Source organism: Balaenoptera physalus (assembly GCF_965194825.1).
Source record: "Balaenoptera physalus genome assembly, chromosome: 3".
NCBI lineage: Eukaryota > Metazoa > Chordata > Mammalia > Artiodactyla > Balaenopteridae > Balaenoptera > Balaenoptera physalus.
Window position 1 is genome coordinate 74,248,393 of NC_138890.1, and position 21,156 is coordinate 74,269,548.

Genomic DNA, 21,156 nt, shown 5'->3' on the forward strand with positions numbered 1-21,156 from the left:
TTGTATCACATTCTTGTAGAACATGGAAACCAGAACTAAGGAAATACTGGGCACAGCGGAGTGGAAATAACCCCTCTTTACTAGGACTGTTGTCGATAAATAATAATACCCTTTTAATCTGTACATTTAAGGTTATAGGGAAAGAGAACAGGTGAACTCTCTGACCCAGGAATGACTTCAGTCATCATTACAGGCTCATACAGGGATCAGACTGGTACCCCGTGACTGGTATTTATTTCATAGGTATGTGTGTAGAAATGTTATAAAGGCATATATAGCTGTTGGGTTGGGAGTGGATTGGGAGTGTTTAGTTAGCGTGGGCTTTGTTCTTTTAAAAAAAGTCACCGTTGATTTTCTGTTCCACTCTGCTGCCAAGTAATTGGCCCCTTCATATCCATCCAGTTCTCTCTCCCAGCTGAAGTTTCTTTAGTGACTTCTTGCTCTCCGTAGCAAGTTTTTTAATTTAAGCTAAAGGTTTTGGCAGTGCGAACAAAGCCTTTGCAACTGAATGAAAGGTTGTTAAATAATTCATAGTAGATTGACCATCAGTTGGGCTGTTTGTAATGTTATTTTGAGCGCATAAAGGATATTCAAGACGGGGAGATTGGCACCTTGCTCCTAGAGCTGAGTTCTGCATATCTGCTCAATTTTGGTTAGAAATACCTTTGAGAAAGTATTAAAATAGATTACAGGTTTTGCCTGAAGAACTGAAGAGATTACAAAGCGAATACTTCTTATATTTTGATAGGTCAGTGGCCCTTGAACCACCTGGATCTCATCTGGTACTCAGAAGGCTTCCCCCCTTCCCCATGAAGCTAAATAAAAATTTAGAAATATATATTTTGGTTGTAATAGAGAACTCAAAGAGAAGGGTGCTTCGGTTCAAACAAATGGGTTGGAAGTGATGAATAAATACTGCTGCTGGTTTTTCAAAGCTACTCTTTCTTCTTTCTCATCCCCACCTCCCAGCCCAGTTTGATTATTATTCACTGTGACTATTCTCGCTCAACCACTGAGCTTTTTGCAACTCCTGGTAATCCTCCTTCTCAGCTAGCACCTTAAGAAAAACGTGCCTACGGGGGACATTTAGGCACATTCCAATAATGCCATATGAAGGCGGCTTTTACAGTTTAAAAATATATTGATTGTATTTTGTGTTGTACATAATGATTTTAGAAAGCAGATATTTAGGTTGTGGAATTGGCTTATTATCTTAACCAGAGAGCAGATGGCATGGTGCCACAGACGTATAATTTTACTTAAAGGGACTTTTAAGGTTTTGATGTGTTTTCTTTTCCTCTTATTTCCCTGATGGCTTCTTTTTATTGAAGGGTAACTTAAGGAGACCTGGTAGCAATTTTACTGCCTTCCCCCTGACATTTTGAAATAATAGCTTGGTCTTTGGTTGCACTGATCTTCTACCAGTCAACTTGATTCTGGTTTTTGTCATGTGGCAGTGAATTAAGAAAAAAAAAAAAAAGGGTTTGTAGTATGTTTTAAGAAATGGACTCTTTTGTATGCTTCAATTAGCAACAGACGACAAAGTTCCAATTGGTCACACTTTCAGGAACTCCTAGAAGTCACTGTTCGTCCTTTTGATTTAAGAAAACTCCTGATTTGGTTTCTTAGGAAAGCACATCTCGTTCTCTGGCTGCTTTAGATCCACCTTTTTTGTCTTTCGCATTAGTTCCTGCAGGTTCAAAGGTCTTTTTTGAGTTGTTCTTGGTAGGTTAGCACGCTTTCCCCATACTGGAGGGCTGTACTTTTTTTGGTTGCTACGCCTACCACGTGTTTGAATTCACTTGGCATAAAAATACCATTTGTTTCTATGACTGGATTTTACAGTTTTACCCATTCTTCACTTAGAACATCATCAGGATGAGTTGGAAAGCATCTCTTAATTTTTTTTTTTTTTTTAACAAAGTGCGCGTAGCCAGACCAGATTACTTTTGGATTTCCTGTCACCTCCTTGGCTGATTTATGGATGGCTCATGTTAAAAGCAACAATAATGTTTGAATTGGAAGGGCTGAAGCCTCGGGTTTTCATTCTTCATGGAGAACTGTTTATTTGTGTGTGGTTCACCACAGTACATGGATAATGCTATCAAATCTGTGCTTTATTATAGGCTTATGACTAGCACAGCAGCACTTAGTTATGTGTTTCTGCGTTTCCCTTCTTTGCCAATTCTTTTGTGATGGAAATGAAATTAGAACCGAATCTTTGCAGCCAAGGAGAAAATAGGCACAACAAGTAGAAATTGTCCCTTGAGCCAGTTCAGAAGTAAGCAGTGGTGATTTAAGAAACATTTTTCTCAAAGTAAGTGAACTCCATAGGAAAAAAAAGGACTCCGATTTAACTTTTCCGTGAAGATCGGTGGAAGAGGAGCTGCCCACTTTGACAAATGGAGGCTGTTCCAACAGCAAAGGCTTTATCCCTTTATATTGTTTCCCATCTGAAGTAACTGATTGAAGAGCGGTTCCCATTCCCAAACCTTTCAGCTGCTTTGAAGGTGGAATGTGAGTTCAGTAATATTGTTGGCTTCTGCTCCCCGAAGGGAACAACATGATTTGAAGACAGAGCAATTGAGCTTTTCCGCATCAAACTCCATTTGGCCAATTGTCTCCATTTACATTCCTTGCCCAAATCCTTCACCAGCCTTTCCCATGATGCCGCAGCAGATGCCAGACACTGAAGTAGAAAGCGAGCAGCTGTTTCCATTACTCCAAGGCTGTATTATCCTCCACAATCTGCTTGCTTTTTCGCTCCCCTCCCCCACTGGAAAAAAAAAGAAAGAAACCTTCTCTCCCTCTGACGTTTGCCCGCTCGGGTTTATCAGCCTGCGGATTTTCTATCTTATCAGGACCACGGATTTCTCGGCAAGGCCCGGTTTATTGTTCCGCGGGGGAGCAGATGGGGGGCCCTGGGCTCCGGGGAGCGTGGCCGGGCCGCGCGCTCCCGATGCTGGGGGCCGTGGCGGGGGCGCGCCGCCGGGGCCGCGCCCTCCTTCCCTCCCAGGACCCGTTTATAGCCCCGAGCGCAGTAAATCTGTCAGCTCTTCACGACGCCTTCACCTCTTTCTTCATTTGCTCCGGCTTCTAGTTTGACAACGTTCCCCTGAGGCGGAATTCTAATCTGCTTCCAATTAGTTGCAAAATGTGACTGAAATTTCCACATTATGACTGCTGTTTTACTTGCACGCATACATCTAGAAACAAATTAATGCTCTTGAATATTTAGTTTTTGAGCCCTTGGATTTCCTTGAAGAGGAAGAGTTTCCAACTGTTGGGAATGACTTCCAGGATTTGCATTTTCTTCTCTCGAAGCCTTCTCTACTCAGTATATTGTTTTTAAAAAGAGAGCATAATAACCACCGTGGGGTCCCCCCCATCTCTTAATAAGCCTTTTCCAGCTTTTTCAAGATTTCTCAAAATGTGTCTGTTCAAGTTACACAAATCAATTTTGTAGTATTTCTAAAATAAAACAAGGACCTTTGCCCGAGTTTAATGGAGGGGTCCTCCTGGTGCATGTTTTAATAGAACACGAATACACACAAATTTGCTTCTAAGTATAGATGAAGTACATTTGGTCAAAGCACAAAAGACTTGTTACACACTTTTAAATTCTTTCATTTGATATTCAAAAACTAAAGGAATCGAGCGATTAATTAGCTTAACAGATACAAGGGCAGCATTAAAGATGTCACTATGGGCACTAATGTTATCCTACAAGTGTGTGCCTAGATCCTGAGCACGCCTTCTGGCAGCTGTTGGAACTTGTGGGCTGCAGCAGGCATAGTCGATGGCTTCCTGTGACTTTAGTACCCCTTATCCTACATAATCCAGTGTTACGAGAATGTTTTGGACTCTGGGTTTTGGGGTGGTTCTACTTTGAGGGAGGTCAACTAGTCCAACTCTCTTTCCTCCTTTTTAGTGTTTGTTTTTTTAACAAAGATACTGATCCATCTGATTATATGTAAATATTAGAGTTGTTTACATCTTGGCTGCTGAGAAGGTCAAATTTAGCTTTATTACTTGTCTAAAAGACTACTTTCTCCTGTACTGCGAATTTTAGTACCAAGGCAGCGGGGTCTCGGCTTTAGTATTTGCAGAAAGGTGGTGCCCTTAAAGAATGTAAACAGCCACATTTACTGGTGTATTTTATTGTAGTGTTCAGTTTTCAGCATCTTGGCAGATATCAACAGTAATAATGGACTCTAAAAAGGTGTGAAGAATTTTATTGATGGTAAAGTGGTTAAGTTGATCACGTTACTCTGTATTAGTTTCTAAATAACACCTTCAAATGTAAATAGATCAATTTTTTTCTACGACATTGTCACATATAATCATAAGAGCCCTATATTGATTGATTTATAATGTCCTTTTTTAATGTGCTGTTTTCAATCTCTATAACCAGGAGGTGGAGCGTTTATTTCACTATGTTTAAAAATAAAACTTATTTTAAATTATTTATTACATGTAGAATATAAATTATTCAAATTATTTTATCAAAAAACTTTCAGCTATGCTGGAATTCCACAAAAGAAGTAGGAACGCTCTTTGTTTTGCTTCCTTTCTTTTTACTCTATGACTGCTAGTAGAAAAAATAGCGAGATTGAAATCCTTAAAAATTTAAAATGTGGGCCTTTCAGACTGTAGAGACCTCCTGGGTTTAAAAAAAAAAAAAAAAAGAGAAAAGAGTGGCCCCATAGTGAAATGCCCACAATGGGCGCGATTGTGCTAGCCCCTCAAGTCCTGGGGTTCACTAATTGCCCTTTAATGAGGTCGGTCTGCCCCAGCTTTTCCCCTACCTTGGGAGGAAAAGCACACAAGACAGTTGGAGTTCAAGTGGATCTTGCTGTATTTGCAACTTAGCATAACTGCTTTGAAGGCCCCCAGGGCGCTTAATTGGGGCTGGGCATTTTTGTTTTGGGGGAGACTACACACAGCTCCCCATTGTGTGTGTAGAAGCCACCGTGCGTCTTGGAAACATTACATGCTTTTGTTGATGGTGCATAGTTTTATAAACTCCAAATGAGCTTATTGCCTTTTAACCATTGGGAGCACTAAATAGTGGAAGGACCTAGAAGTCTCTGGGTTGGGTAGCCGCCAAGCAGTTAAAAAAAAAAAAAAAAAGAATGAATGGTTTAATTGTAGAGCAAACCATTTGTTTACAGATTAAGATTTATTCAGTCACCAAATCCTATGGACCAGGAGGTAAAAGAATGAGGCATCAAGGTATAGGAATTGAGTGCCCAGTGTTATGTTTTGTGATCATGCTTAGCTGTTTTTACCCTTGTTTTTCACAAAAGAAGAATGAATTGTTGAATGGTGAGAACTGCTTGGCCAAGTGTACTTTTTAAGCTCTAAAGAGAGAGGGGAGGAAGGCGGAGGCAGGTTGTCATTTCTTTGCTGCCTGGTCAGGAAGCTAAAGACTTGAAGTTCCTCCACCTGAGAGGGGGACACTGGCAGTTGCTGAATTTTCCTGTTCAAATGAGGGGAACTGGTGATGGTGGCGGTAGAGGTAGGGAGTAAAAAAGTGGGAAGAAGGTGTGTGGGAAAGGGGGTGGCTGGTGGAGATCCTTTGTTAAAACGGCCCTAGACAATGCATTCTCTTGAATAATTGGGACCCTTTACAGAAATTCCCCACTATTTCATTAGTTAGTGGCCATGGTACTGAATAGAGAGAAACTCTCCAGCCACGGCAGGGAAGTGGTATATAATTTTGGGGCGGGGGGAAGAGCTGTTGCCTGGCAGCCAGAATTTCAGGTTGTCTTTTTGTCCCTCCCCCGCTCCTCCCTTCCTCTAATAGAAGAGCAGAAATCATGGCATTTAGTCCCACTGTAGTTGTCCTTTTATTCCGTTTTTGAACAAAGGGTTTGAGGACATCACTAGATCACTAGTAAAGTGCTATTTTCTAGAAGTGTCATTTTGAACACTTCCCAATTCACTGTTTTTTATTTTTGCATTAATCTTCTTGGGAGTGAAACCCTTTATCTCAAAGTGCTCTTTTGTGTATAAACTGTCACCCTAATGATAACTCTGGTTACTACAAGTATTGTTTCTACGAGATGTCTTTGTATGCTGTTTGGCCATGAAAAAGCCCATTCCTTCTGTAACATTAAAATTACTTGTTTGCTACTTGATGCACATTTGATAAATTGAACTTTCAAATATGTTAAATTGGCTTAACATGATCTTGTTTTGTTTTTCTCCTTAACTAAGTTCTGGCACTTTTATTTTGGTATGATCCTTTTGAAATGGCTTGATTTTCGAGTCTAAATCATGGCTGATAGCTTCATTTTACAAATCTTTCTTTTGGCGGGTGGTGAGTAACAGGAGGATTATAGGAATGGGGGCTCAGAGAGGGTGTAAAGATTTAGGTGTAAATGTTTTCAGCCTTGTCAAACTAGCGACTTTTTAATGTGCTGTTGTTCATTCTAGATGCTTTTCTTTAACGTTTTCTATGTTAGTGAAGAAGGAGACTGGATTTTATTCCTGTGAGCATCCAACATAATTTTTCAAACTTTAAAAAAAAATTTATTTTATTCAAGTATAGTTGATTTACAATGTTGTGTTAATTTCCGCTGTATAGCAAAGTGACTCAGATATATACACACACACACACACACACACACACACATTCTTTCTCATTCTTTTCCATTATGGTTTATCACAGGATGTTGAATATAGTTCCCTGTGCTATAAAACTTCAAACCTTTTTTTTTTTTTTTAATTTTATTTATTTATTTATTTATTTATGGCTGTGTTGGGTCTTCGTTTCTGTGTGAGGGCTTTCTCTAGTTGCGGCAAGTGGGGACCACTCTTCATCGCGGTGCGCGGGCCTCTCACTATCGTGGCCTCTCCCGTTGCGGAGCACAGGCTCCAGACGCGCAGGCTCAGCAATTGTGGCTCACGGGCTTAGTCGCTCCGCGGCATGTGGGATCTTCCCAGACCAGGGCTCGAACCCGTGTCCCCTGCATTGGCAGGCAGATTCTCAACCACTGCGCCACCAGGGAAGCCCCAAAACTTCAAACTTTTAAATCTCGTAAAATTCAACACTGTCATAGTCACTAAGTAGACTGAATTTGTGTAAATACACTTTTTAAAAGTCATGTTTTACCAAAGAGGTAAATCCCTGCAAAGGCCCACCTAAATTTGGTTTCTTTGGGTGTAGTTTGACTGATGATACCGGCTCAACCTAGGTTTACTTAGGAAACCAAAACAAAAGTGCAAAGATAAAAAACCATAGCTCATGTTAATATTTATGACAGCCCAGAGGCTTTGCAAGATTGAAATCTCTTTGCAGTTTTAATCCCCCTTGGAAAGAAAGGTTCCCCAACCCCCAACCGCCCCAGATTGTTAGTGCCTCCACAGTGTGAATGCTTCTGAGGGTTTTAAAAAGCACCTAAACATACCCTGTATTTCAGTGAGTTTGGTCTGTGTTCACGTGTACATAGAGAATGGGGAAGCGGTGCTGAGCTTCCTGCCTTATTAACAAGGGTTCTCTTTTGTCTGATTCCTCCTCTCTAACCTGTTCTGTATACTATTTTAATTGGATGTTTTTTGTTGTCCATATAAAATGTGAAAGGAAACATGCTAACCTTTTTAAGATGCTCTGAAAATGACTTTTATAAACCTGCTTACACCAAAGTCAGGTACTTTCTATTTTAGCTCACATTAAAGGCGTAAAGTCTCCTTTGAAAGGCTAACATAGAATCTATAAGCCTGCTATAAATTAATGTACCTTATCTCCTTGTAAAAACCAGTGTTTTCTACTTATCTGGAGTTATTAGTACAGCTGTGGAGTTACTTCCCGCAGATATTCCTGTCCAGTATTAGGTTGATGGAAGTTCTGTACCATCTACAACTCTTTACCTGTGACTGGCTGATGACACAAAATCACTTGCCCTTGTTGGATTTCAGCTGAATACTTAAAACACATTGAATTTTCCTTTTCTGACATGTACTGAAATCTGAAGAGATTTGTAGACTTTCGTACTTGAAAAAATCTAGAAAATGCCCAGTGTATTCAAATCACATTTTTACTGGTGTTCATCATGTAGATACAGTTCTCTTTAAACTACCTCTGAATTTGGTGAACAGCTTGTCAGCACACACTAGTAGTAGTAGGAAGTTTAATGGTGGAGGAAAAATATACCTATTTATCTTTTGTCTGTAAAATAAATTCTGCAGGGTTTTTGAAGAATTTCATTTTGGCTTGTTTGTAACTCACTCAGGGCTCTGAAGAGTAATACTCACTGTACAAATATTCTGTGCGATGTGGTCTGGTTGCCTCCATGTTATTTGAGCCTGGATGTGCGTGCAAAATTGGAGAGATTATTGGAGAGAGAGTGTTTTGCTGTGGTAGATGTGGTTTAAATCCTAGCACTGAGCATAGCATTTACTTTCTCAGCTTACCCACAAAATCTGTGACTAATTTAGTGAATGTGAAGATTTTAGTCCAGATGGTTAGGTTTAATTGTAAAAACTGGAAAGATTTCAAAGTACCCTTTGGGGGAGTGCGGGAAACAACAACTAAACAACAAAAGAGAAGGAGAAGTAAGTCACTAAATATAGCATATTTGTATATTACACATTTATAAAACACACACACACACCCACATATATATATATATGTCTGTATATACAGTCAAGGAAAAGTTTGAAGTTTTTATAGCAGTCAGCAGGAACAGCTAGGATCAAGAAGAGAAGTGATTTTTAATGTTTAATGACTTAGTATGTTCTTTTTCAAGTGTTTCCTACTATTTGTGTGTTTGGCCTTTCCTGGGCTCAAAATAGGTTTCCTCTCAAGCGTGTTAAGAAGATACCACTTTCCTGTCACCCTCTATTCTTGGTTAAAGAGTGTTGGCAATTACCTCATCGAGTGTTCGGGAAATACCACTCTTGCCCAGGCCTTGGCCTGTGCCCCCTCACTGTGGTGCTCTCTGAGGCTTGTGCCAGCCTGTTCTGCAGCTGTGAAACTCAAAGAGGGAGTAAGCTTGCAGAAAGGGGCTGATGATTAGTGCTATGGAGGGACCAGCCTCCTTTTCAGCATCATTTATTCTAAACAGCTCTTGTGCCAGCATGAGTACAGTCATCTGAGCGGCTGCTTTTAAAGTTGCTCAAGACCTTCTTCTGGCTGCTTCCTATGCAGATCAGAGCTTAAAGGATAGAAATTGTCCCCTTCTCTTATTGTAGTTGGGATACCACTGACCTAAAATCTTGGACCAATAAATTAGCTTTGAAGTTGGTAAGCTAATAGGGCTCTAGAGTGGACTTGCTTTGTACTACCTGGAATTAAAAGGAGAGATAGGGGGAAGGAGAGAAAGTTATCAAGGGGCAGGAGAAGGTTAGACCATGGGGCTATTGATAAGACCTACTTGGTTCAAGTAGAATGGCTGGGATTCATGGAACAGTGATCTACGAGGCAAGCAAATGGAAACATGCCCAAATACATAATGCATGCGTACGTATATATATGTGTGTGTGTGTGTATATATATATATATATATACACACACACACAGATTTCATAATATTCAGGAAGTGTAGAGAGATGAGTTAAATTTGTATGTTTTTATTTACTGTGTATCCAGTGCTTTAACATTTGATTATTGAGCCCTCAGCATTTAAAAATGGCACAGGGAGCAAGCGTGAGGTTGTCTTTCACGGTAAGGAAGATAGAAGGCCAGCTGTGTGGGGCTAATGATTTTCAGATTATGGAAAACCTGTGTAATACAGGCTAAGAGAAGGCGCTTCCTGAGGAGAAGTAAGTGTAGATCTTCGAGGCTATTTATCGGGAGCATGGGAGAGCAAGATAAACGGAAAGCCAGCCACCCCAAGGCAGAGATGACCTTTGCTTTGCTCCCCTTGCTTACGTTACTTTTAAGAATATCTTTCTTTTACCTTCTGGTATCTCCCCATCTGCTTAGAGCCTAATTTTTCTCCATTTATCAAGAGCTTTGCCCTACAGCAATCCATTGAATAAGTGATTAAGGTGATTTTAAGATGGTGCCATCTTAAGAGTCTACTGTGAGTAGACTTTTTAAAGGCTGGAGAATGGAGCTCAAATGTCGGGACTTTCTGGTAGGAGAGGCCGGGAGCTTCCCTGGTGTCTTCATCATACCTTTGGGGGCGGTCATCTTTTCTGCCCCCAAAACTTATTTTTTTGTAAAGCTGAATTTTGGAGAGAACCTCTTCTGTAGATGTTTTTTAACATTTGAAGCTGACAAGGTGTAAGTGATGAGGTTGAAGCACAGTCTGACGTGGCTTTTTTTTTTCCTCTGTCCTGATTTCATAGTGGATATTGTAAGGGACTTTTGTAAGGAGTGAGGTTCAAATTGGGACCTGATAGGCACATGAAATCCTGGGGATTGGTATTGCCATTAAGTTATGGGGAGAGTCAGACTTGATAGTACTATAAATGTCACAAATTTCTATTTCCCATATGTGTTAATATATTTTTATATATATGTACATTTATATAATTTGTGTTTTCTTTGCACGTTTCTACTATACCTGATGACTTTGATTTGAGAAATAAAAATAATAGAAATAATGTGTGTAACTGAAAAAGAGCTATGAGGGCAGCTGTACAAGGTCAAGACTACTAGAATTCTAAGGACACAGGTCAGAAAGATAATGGGTAATAAACTCACCAGTGTACCTGTCAACTCACCAGAGTTCCCCACAGTTTGTGCAAGCAGTGGTGCCTCTAATTTCTCTGAGTCCTTGCCTTAGGGAAAGAAGAGGGTTTTAGGGCTGACACAGCCCACGGCTGTGTATTTTTTCTGTTGGAAACCCTGGCGCATCTTAGGACACAGTGGAGAAGAGATTCATTGGAAAAAACGGAGTAGAAGATTGCCTACTTGTTGAGAACCTCTTCTCTTGATATTTCTTTAAGACCTCTGACGCGAGGAATGGGGTGTAAGAGATGAGTGTGAAGCAGGGTCTGATGTAGGTATGGTTTCGAAGCCCAGTTGCAGGGTAGAGGGCTGAGTCAAGTATGAACTTGAATGGGAGAGAAAGAATTGGGCTGACTTGAGGGATATCAAAACCTGTTCTCACGACTGGTTGGATATTTCCCTTTTTTTTTTTTGTTTCTGGACACACTTCCTAGTCTTTCTCTTGGTTGACTGCGCATGCTGTTAAATCCACCAGATAATACACACGGACTGTGTTCTGGGCAGACCATGTTGTATTGGATTGGGAGTTAGGCTCAAGTCAGATCATGGAGGGCCTTGTAGACCATGGTAAAGAGTTTGGATTTTAGTTTGAATATGATGAGAAACCTTTATGCAGTTTTGAGCAAGGGAGTGACATGATTTGGTTTGTTTCTAAAAAGTTGCCCTTGACTGCTGTGTGGAGAAATGACTATAGAGAGAAATAGGGAAATGAGTCAGTAAGACTTTTTCATTCGTCCCGGTGAGAGAGGATAGACTTCTTCATGGAGGTGGTGAGAAGTGTTCCCATCGTCTAAGGTAATGAGGACAGGACTTGGCTAGGGAGTGGTGAGAGGATGAGAATTAAGGATAACATCCAGGATTTGGGGGTGGGTGCAGTCAAGAACTGGGGCACACTTTTGATATACCTCATAGCTGCCAGGTCATGATGCTCCAATTGGATGGCCAGTGCTACAGGCATTGATTGGAAGAAGTGGGAATGCAGGTGGGCTTTAAAGTCATGGGGCTGGAAGACGTCACCTAGAAAGTATAGCTGGAGAAGATGGGGGCTCAGGGCTGAGCCACGGAGCATTGGAGGAGCCAGCACTGCAGTCACTGAGGAGGAAGATAACCAAGCCAGTCTGGTGTTTCTGGAAAGCAAGTGCAGAAATTCTAGCAAGCAGTGGAATCATGATGCAAGAAGATGCGTTAAATGATGCCAAGAAGTCAGATTAAGATGAGACTCAGAATTGACTCCTGACTTTGGAAGGATGACTGTTGTTGGCGATCGACCTTAACACAAGTGGTCCTGGGTGAGGGGTGGAGAGAGCTTTGTGTTCTGACAGTAGAAATATTAGAAAGGGGAGGTGTCCATGCAGGTCTCAGTGTATTCTTTCATTCATTCCTTTATTCATTCCTTCACGCAGCACATATTTTTTGAACACAGATTAAATGGCAAGCACAGCCTGGGTCCTGGAGATACAGTCAGCAACAAACAAAGTCTCTGCTCTCACGACGCTTATATTCTAGTTTATTTGGGACAAATAAAGATATTTTGCTTGGTGTTAAGTGCTGTAAGGGAAGATCAAGCAGGAGGAGGTAGAGAGGGATGTGGAAAAGGAGAGTTGAGTATTTGTTTACATTTGAGTAGGGATGTGATAGCCAGTGAGGAGGAGCCATGTGACTCCCTGGGGAGAGAACTGTTTAGACCAAGGGGACAGCCTGTGAAGGAGCCTGGAGCAGGGAGTGTGTTTGGTGTGTTGCAGGAGACACCAGGGTTGCTGGAGCAGAGGGAGGGGTGGGGGAGGGGGCAAGGAGGTGAAGTTCAAGTGGCAGCATCAGGCCAGGCTCCAGGGATCCATGAAGAGCTAAGTAAGACTCAGAGATGGGGAGGGATCGGGAGTTTCGAGCAGGGGCGGGCCAGGCTGTGGCTTAGGCCACACAAGGATCTCAGTGTGTGGGGATCTACCCTAAGCTTAACTTCCATTCCTATTCCTCGAGTCTTTTGATTTCATTCTAGTTTCTAAGTGGTTAAGGGAGATGGGGGGGGGCGTTATCTCGTGTGATTTTATCAGCTGATTTCAGGTGCAAGATCATAAGTGTAAAATTTTTTTTCCCAGAGAATGGACAAAATGGCACCTTCCTCAGAAGACATTACAAAGGGACTGTTACTTTCGCCAGAGCGAATGTTTACCGGATGTCTCTAGTTGTGTGTATACACACACACACACACACACACACACTATTGTATGAAATAGTTGATCATTACTAAAATTACTAACAACAGAAATTTAAAATGATGAAGTCATAGTATAAATAGAAATTCTAATTTTTTTTTTCTTGCATCCCATTGGAGTTCTTGTATGCTCCCTGGGGGTTTAACATGCCTCCTACTTTGGAGACTGATCTAGGGTCCTAAGAAACTAGTTGTATTTATTAAAATACTTTAAATTTGACCTGAAGATTAAAAAGTAGTACATAAATTGTTAAGCTGTATGCAAATATTATATAATGGAAAGTAGATTTTACTTCCCCTTTAGACCTACTCCCCAGGGTCAACTACTTTGAACAGTTTTGTATGTCTTTTCTTGAAATAGTCTCCATATGTTCAAGCATGTATATTTATATATCTTGTCTCCTTATACAGATCAGAGCATAGTAAAGAAACAGATCTGCACCTTGCTCTCTTCACATAACTCTATGTCTTAGATATTATATGTTCCCTTTCTATCTTTGATTCCATAATTTATTTAACCGATCCTCTGCTAATAGCATTTAGGTGTTTTCTAGTCTTTTTTTCTAGTTACAGAACACTCTGGTGAATCTCATTTTGAATGCATTTCAAGATTGTCCCCCAACTTGATTTCATCAGGTGTGTTCCCACCAACAATGGAACATGAAATGCGTGTATTTGTACAATTTAATGCTGTGAATTCTGATTTTTTGGCTTTAACCTGTGATAGATAGTAGTCCTTTTTAAAAATTTGTACTTTTTATGTTTACAAGCCATTGTATCTTCTACATATTGAGAGTTTATAACCTCTGAGTAATTTGCTAATGAGTTGTTGGTCATTTCTTATTGATTTTAAAGTAGTTGAGTGTATATTAGTTAAATATACTTTTTTTCATGTTTTACAAATATTTTTTCTTGTGCTTACAATTTTTTTTTCCCATCTTTTTGTTTGTCTTTTGATTCTGTTTATGCTAGTTTTTTTTCCCCCTGTGTAAATATCTTAAATTGTGTGGTTAGGTTTATAATTCATTTCCTTTTATGGCTTCTGGTTTTTGTACTGGTGGAGAAAGATCTTTCTGCAAGATTATTAAAAAAATTTTTTTCTTGTACTGTTTTGATGGTAATTGGCAATCTTTATAGTTTTCAACTCGAAGGTGAACATGATTTTCATCTTACTGGCTTTTGGGGTTTATATTTCAATCTAAATAATATTTGATCCAGTATCCAAAATCCTTGAACCCTTGAATCAAAAACATTGTTTCTTAATCAGAGCTGTATGTCTGGATCACCTGAAGAGTGCTTAATTTTTTTCCTTTCCCCAAATACCCTGTCCCAGGTCCCCTACCCATTTAGTGGGGGGAGGAGGCTTCTTTGGGTGCGTTTAGAAAAAGCTTCAGATCGCTCATTTGAAGACGTCTTTTTGGTAGAGCAGGAAGGACTCATGATTTGCAGTTCCAGCCCTAGGAATATTTAGAGCCTGGTAAACACCCTTGCTAGTGTTTCTTAGACTCCTAGAGCAAAGGCATGCCTACACAATGAACTACTTACGTAGTAAAGATGACCATGGCTTTGCTTAGTTAACCATTTGGTTTGGGCAGGAGTAAACTGCCTCACATGTTTTGAGAGTGTATGAAGCATGCACTTTGAGTAGGTCATCTCTCCTGGTCAGCTGGGCTTCAGAAAATTGCCAGGTTGCTATCGTGCCCTCTTAGTCAGCAGAGCATAGCCAGTGAGCCCTACTGATGTTGGCCCCATGCGGCCTTCAGGTAGACTGTTCCCTGTAGCAGGTCCTTTACTCTGATTCCTGCCTGGGTCATGATCCAGGGGAGAAGCTCAGGAACTGGGGACTGAGAGACTGGGTCCCACTTGATGCTTTGGCGCTGTCTTCTTTTATGACCTTGGGCCTAGTTTCTTCTTGGACTACTGTGTCTTAGTTTCTTCTTGGACTGTGTTTTCTGAGTGTCCTTTTAGTTCCAAAAGGAGTTGTAATTCTCCCCACTCCTAGTTGCTATACTGGAGACATGTGTATTTGACTTCTACCTCTTCTGTTTCCCCTGCCAGCCTGAGACCGTGGAGGGCACGGGTTCTGCCTTACTTACTTTGATCTCCTCAGCATCTAGCACTGTGCCTGATTCTAGGAAACGCTTGGTAACTACTTGCTGACCTGGCTTCTCTCGGGTTCCACCTTACTTACTTTGATCTCCTCAGCATCTAGCACTGTGCCTGATTCTAGGAAACGCTTGGTAACTACTTGCTGACCTGGCTTCTCTCTTAGTAGGGTTGTAGAGAGAGGAGGGCCTTGAGCCAGGCTCCACAGGGTCCACGTCTTCTATCTTTCTTCCATGCAGAGATCATAGGCAAAAACGTTGCTGGGAATTATCTGGATTTTGGTATACCTTGCATTTATGCAGCATTTTTAATTCTCTAAAGCACCATCATCTGTATATAATCGGTTATATCGCACCGGCTTGCCTGGGTCTGCTAGAGCGTGTCTGTTGAATTTTAAAGAATAAAGATAAAGATGCTTTACCCGGAAGAGTTATGCTGTGTCAGAATAACAGATTGCTGTGGCATCCTGTTTGTTGGCAGATTTTTGTCTGATGATTTCTTTGTCACCTGCAAGACCCTCGGCAAAAATGGAAGGCTACTCCTACAAAAGAGTCATTATTCAACTGAGAGAGAAGTGACTATTATAGCTTACAGCTTAGTCGTGACCTTAGGAAAATTGCTTAAACTGAGTTTAACAATCTAACTTTGGAAAAAAAAAAAGCGCCACTTCCGAAGTTTGGAGTGTAATAAGATCTTAGGAACTCAGGGATGAATTTGGCCCCTTTATCTTTGGTGAAATTTGTCTAAGAACTTGGAGCACAGCCTGTTCTGACAGCTTTGGTGTATATTCATTGATTATAATCATATGTCATTCATAGTCATAACTGTTGTTAAATAGAACAGTGGTTTGATTTTTACCTTGAAGTTGCCTATTAAACTCAACATGTTATTAAAGCATATTTTTCAAAATAAATGCACTTGCAAATATACATTTAATAGATTGAAACTCTATGTGTTTCTTGTGAAAGACTTTTTCTTCTCTTCCAGTGTTGCTGTGTTAGGTGGCCAGGGCACGGTTGTGGTTAGTTACTACGAATTCTAGAGTTTCTGACAATAAGAGAGCTTTGGCTGGAAAACTGCTAGAGAAAAGAAATCTCATAATCACAGGTGAAAAAAAAGTTGATGCCCATAACTGAAAACTGTAACATCTTTTGGAGTGAGCTTCTAATGCAGCATCAACAAAGCCGGGGAATAGTTTCTTTTTCTGAGGACACCCCCCTACCCCCCAAGTAAGTTTCCCAGGTGCATTATTTACTCAGAAGGCTATTTCCTTTCTAATATCAAAAATGCACTCAATAATTATTAGTCTTTGTACAGTGTCTAGCATCTGGCTGCCCAAGGAATGTTTGTTGAATTTATTAACACCTTCAATTATGTTTAAGAACTTCTAAAGCCATATCCTGTAGGTTTTTATGACAGCCTTGGAAGGTCGTCAGAGAACATGTTACTGTCCTGGTTTTATAGGTGAAGAAACTAATGCAGTGCCTTTAGTTGAGCAAACATGTGTTGAGGATGCACTATAATGAAAAAGAAGGATGGCTCTTGCCCTTGACTTTACACTAGGTCCATGCTTCTTAAGACTATTCTAGGTCATGATTTTATTGAGCATCTGTGGATGCTCTCTCCAGGAAAAAAAAAGAAGAAAGTGCACCTATGTGCAAACATAAACCTTTGCTTCTGTAATTACAGGGTTTCTCAGACTCCACAAAGTCTTTGAACCCCAGGTAAAGAATCTTTGATTTAACAATTGCTTGTCAGCAAGCCCTTGAATTAAGTAACTTACTTAGGGGCCATATATAGCTTGACTCCTAAGAAGTGACAGGGACCCCATACTTCTTTTTTCTCCCCTAATGATTTTTCCTACCACCCCATGCTGATTTTGAAATGATAAGCAGCAAATGAAATATTAGGAAAACACTCTGTAAATATAGAGTGTTTTACAAATAAAAATGCAAACAGATCTCTCAGTGGCAGGGGAAACCCAGGCCATGCATTTTGTAGTGTGGCTTACGTTCATATATTAGGGAGCCTGCTGGAACCCCACTAAACCCTTAGTTGCCAGCTGTTTGGTTTAACCTGATCATTTACAAAGATGTAGCAGTCCTCACTGGTGCGTATGTTAAAAGAAATATAAATGAAATCAGTGCTGTGCCTGTGACATATATTTTTGCAAATGCTTTCTATGTGTGGGTTGTGAGAGCTGGCTTAATTCTAACTGCAGAAATATCAGTGGGGTTTATATCTCTCTTCCTGAGATAGCTGGAAAGAAGGAATTTAAGTACTTAGAGACCACACATTTTGATTTTTGTCCTACTTTGGTCTGAACCATGTTGATTTGAAGAAGCTCATTAATGTGCAGGGTAGTACTAGTTGTTTCTGTTAGTTAATTAAATTTTGTTGGCTGGTGGAAGTAGAAGAATAATGTGAGGTTTTACAAAATTTCTGATTGGGTAGAGACAGAGTCAATGGATACTTCTCCATGCATACTGTTAATAATTTAAAAATAATTCACTAATTCCACAGTGACCCCATTTGTTTCATTCCAGTACTTAAAAAAGGGACATGAAGGCTTGCCTGTCTTTCTTCACGAAATAGCTGTTTTACAGACCCTTACAAGTTCCCATATGTTAGTGAAAAACATTTCCCAAGAAATTGGCAGCTTTGCACTTTGTAGCTGATGCCAGCTACTTCCTTGGGCCAATTCAACAGAGAGGAGAAGGGAAAAAAGTGCCTTGTTTTAGTGGCTGAATTACTCTGACAAGCTCTCACATTGCCCCTCCTCTTATTAATATTCTTTTTGATGTGAGCTTGTAAAACAGAGGATTGGCTGTTAATCTCCAGGATCTCAAGGGCTTTTGGCAGTGGCCCATAATTGATGTGTTCACATGGCTGTTGTCTGACTACTAATGATTAGACAGCAGTGTTATCTACCAGCTACATCAGTGTTGCTTATAAATCACACTTGATAAACTGCAGTTTCATTTCTTCAAAGCATCCCGACGTGTCTTCATACTTTGATAGAACTGCCAGAGGCATCTCACGATTCTATGACAGCTTAGATTAGGTTTATTTTTCATTTCTGTTTGACAAAATATTAGACTTTCTAACGCATGAGAAAGAGAATGTGTTTGTTCCTCTAACCAGGCCCTTGGAGAATGATAGGCAGAGAAAGATAACCTGCTGTCAGTAGGAAGATGTACAGGTTGGGGTCCCAGGTTGTGTTCTTGCCTTAGGTACTCACGCCTAGGGGAATGGAGTGGGACCATGCCTGTTGGAGCCGTGGCACTCTGGAAGAAGAAGGGAAGAGGCCACTGGGGAGGAAGTCCTCAGAATGTGCGCCTCTGTTCAGATTGTGACATGGCGGGGGTCGACCATCTAGAGCTGTGAGATTGCATTGTCACTGTGCAGTCACAGTGTGTGTTGACCCCATGCCTCGCAGTATGACTGCGCTCTGTACAAGGGCAGGAGAAAGCAAGAAGCTTTTACTAGAGGAAGAGGTAACAGCCACAGAAATCATATCTGTTGTCCTCCTTCACTGCCCATATGGCAACACTTCACTGGCCCAACACGCACCCAGAGTCCCCTCTCTGCCCAGAACCCTGGGCTCTGCAGAGGTGAAACCAAGTTGCATACGCACAAGGGGCTTAGATTGGGAACCTCTGCTGAGTCTTGGGCCTTTGTTCTGCTATAAACTCCTGTGTCCTTGAGCTAACTTTCCTCATCTATAAAACTAAAAAAAAAAAAAAAAACTAAAAAAAAAAAAAAAAAAAAAAAAAAGGAAGACTAATTTCTCCCGTAATTTTACGTATCCTTGGGGGCTGTGTTATTCCAGAGCCCCTTAAAATTTTTTTGCTAACATTAGTTAATTAATCTTCACTTAAATTTTGAGATCAAATATTAGATTTCAAAGGAGTATTTATAATTATTTGTGATTTTAAGAACTGGCTTTTTAAAAACTGGTTTTTAAAACCACATTGCTTTTAAGAGACAGTTATGTCGGTTTAACGTGTGTCAGAGGTTATTTTATCAAACTGTACAATTTTTATTCAGAATAAAATTATATGGCAAAGATCGGGAGGAGAGTTTTTAAAATTAATTAATTAATTTTTGGCTGCGTTGGGTCTTTGTTGCTGCGCACGGGCTTTCTCTATTTGCTGCAAGCGGAGGCTACTCTGTTGAGGTGTGTGGGCTTCTCATTGCGGTGGCTTCTCTCGTTGAGGAGCATGGGCTCTAGAGCGCAGGCTCAGTAGTTGTGGCTTGCGGGCTCTAGAGCGCAGGCGCAGTAGTTGTGGCTTGCGGGCTCAGTAGTTGTGGCTCGTGGGCTCTAGAGCGCAGGCTCAGTAGTTGTGGCACACGGGCTTAGTTGCTCCGCGGCATGTGGGATCTTCCCAGACCAGGGCTCAAACCCGTGTCCCCTGCATCAGCAGGTGGATTCTTAACCACTGCGCCACCAGGGAAGTCCCAGGAGGAGAGGTTTTGTTAATAAATTGTTAGAGTTTAAGGAGTTACCAGAGTTCTAGAATATAAGAAGGCCTGAAGAACACTTAATACCAAACCTACCCTAAACAAATTCCCCCAGCCCACTCCACTAAAACAGAAGTCACATAAGATATCAAAGTGCTTCAGTTATTATTAAAGATATTTAAAGTTGTTGGTTAAAACAACTGCTTGATAGATGTGCTTTTTGTAGACTATTTGATATTTTACGTGCATAAAACGGTGTTCTTGAGTTTAGTTTCTTACTTGAGTCCTCGCTTTTGATAAGTGTTAGCATTGAAGAATAAAGACGATTAAAAAGCTGCTTATCTTAAAATGATTTGCCGTTGAAGAAAATGCCCTTTTTAATATTTTTTTAATCTTTATTTTATATTGGAGTATAGTTGATTTACAGTGTTGTGTTAGTTTCAGGTGTACAACAAAGTGATTTGGTTATACATATACCTATATCTATTCTTTTTCAGATTTTTTTCCCTTATAGGTTATTACAGAGTATTGAGTAGTGTTTCCTGTGCTATACAGTAGGTCCTTGTTGATTATTTATTTTATGGAAATGCCCTTTAAAAAAATTAAACAAAACAATTTAAATTATTTTGGTTATGGCTATTAGATTTTAATGCTCTGTGGGAAAAATTCGTGATTAACTTAGAGAAGATAGTCTTTCAGTGATGTAAATGAATGCTTCATTTAGTTTTGATGTATAAAGGAATAGTATTAGAGTTTCTAATGTAGCTGTAAAATACAAAAAAATCTATTAAGAGGTATTGAGTCTTTTTGAGCATATAAAATATGTATGCATATGTAAGAGCTGTATGTTAATATTAAAAATAAAAATAATTGGAATATTTTAAATATTTTTTATACCATATTTAAATATTTTTTTAAAAAAGCAGTATATGTATATTATCTGTGAGTTTTATGAAGCTTATTACCATTATGGCAAAAATAAGTATGCGCTTTTCTTTTTTTTTTTTTTTTAGTATGCGCTTTTTAATTTTAAAAAGATACCAGTTCTTCTTGACTGATGATTTAAATCATAATTCAAATCAACTAGATTTAAATTTAGCTTAGTCTAATGCTAACTCTCTTTGCAGGTGTTTAGCAACTGACTGGAATTTACTGTGCTATTAAGGGATAGAGTACTAGAAATATACATTTTAATGTAAATATGGAAAGTTCCATCGCCCACAGGGTGCTTATAGTTTGGTATTCGTGTATAGAATATGTCCTCCATCATTTGCTTTGTTTTGGGGGATACATCATACAAGAATTTCTTATTCATTGGTTATATATCCACTAAAAAGTGTGGCTACCTGTTTATTTTGGAGCCGATCTCTTATGGTTCTATGTGAACAGGATTTAGAGTAGGTATTCTTTGGTAGGTATGAGATTGAGTGAATTGCCCCTAAAAATTAGTCTTAGTAGTTTGTTGTAGCCATCTAAAATGTATCCTGAAATAAGACACATGGTAAAATTAAATATTCTGGAAATGTGGATGCTAAGATAGTGTGACCCTGTCTCCCACCCCCTGCTAGCCTTCATTCCTTTTCGACACCAGAGAGTAACTAAACTGGATTAGTGAGTGTGATAGTATACTTTTTAAAATTTATATTTGTGCTTTCTTTTGAGACCGTTTTCAGTTTAGTTTGATTCTTGA

At 39.9% G+C, this 21,156-nt stretch overlaps 1 protein-coding gene across 1 annotated transcript in view; it reads left to right on the forward strand.

Moving 5' to 3' along the window:
- Positions 1 to 21,156, forward strand: part of ZNF608 (zinc finger protein 608) — a 101,169-nt gene that overhangs the window by 7,783 nt on the left and 72,230 nt on the right. The window lies entirely within an intron of this gene.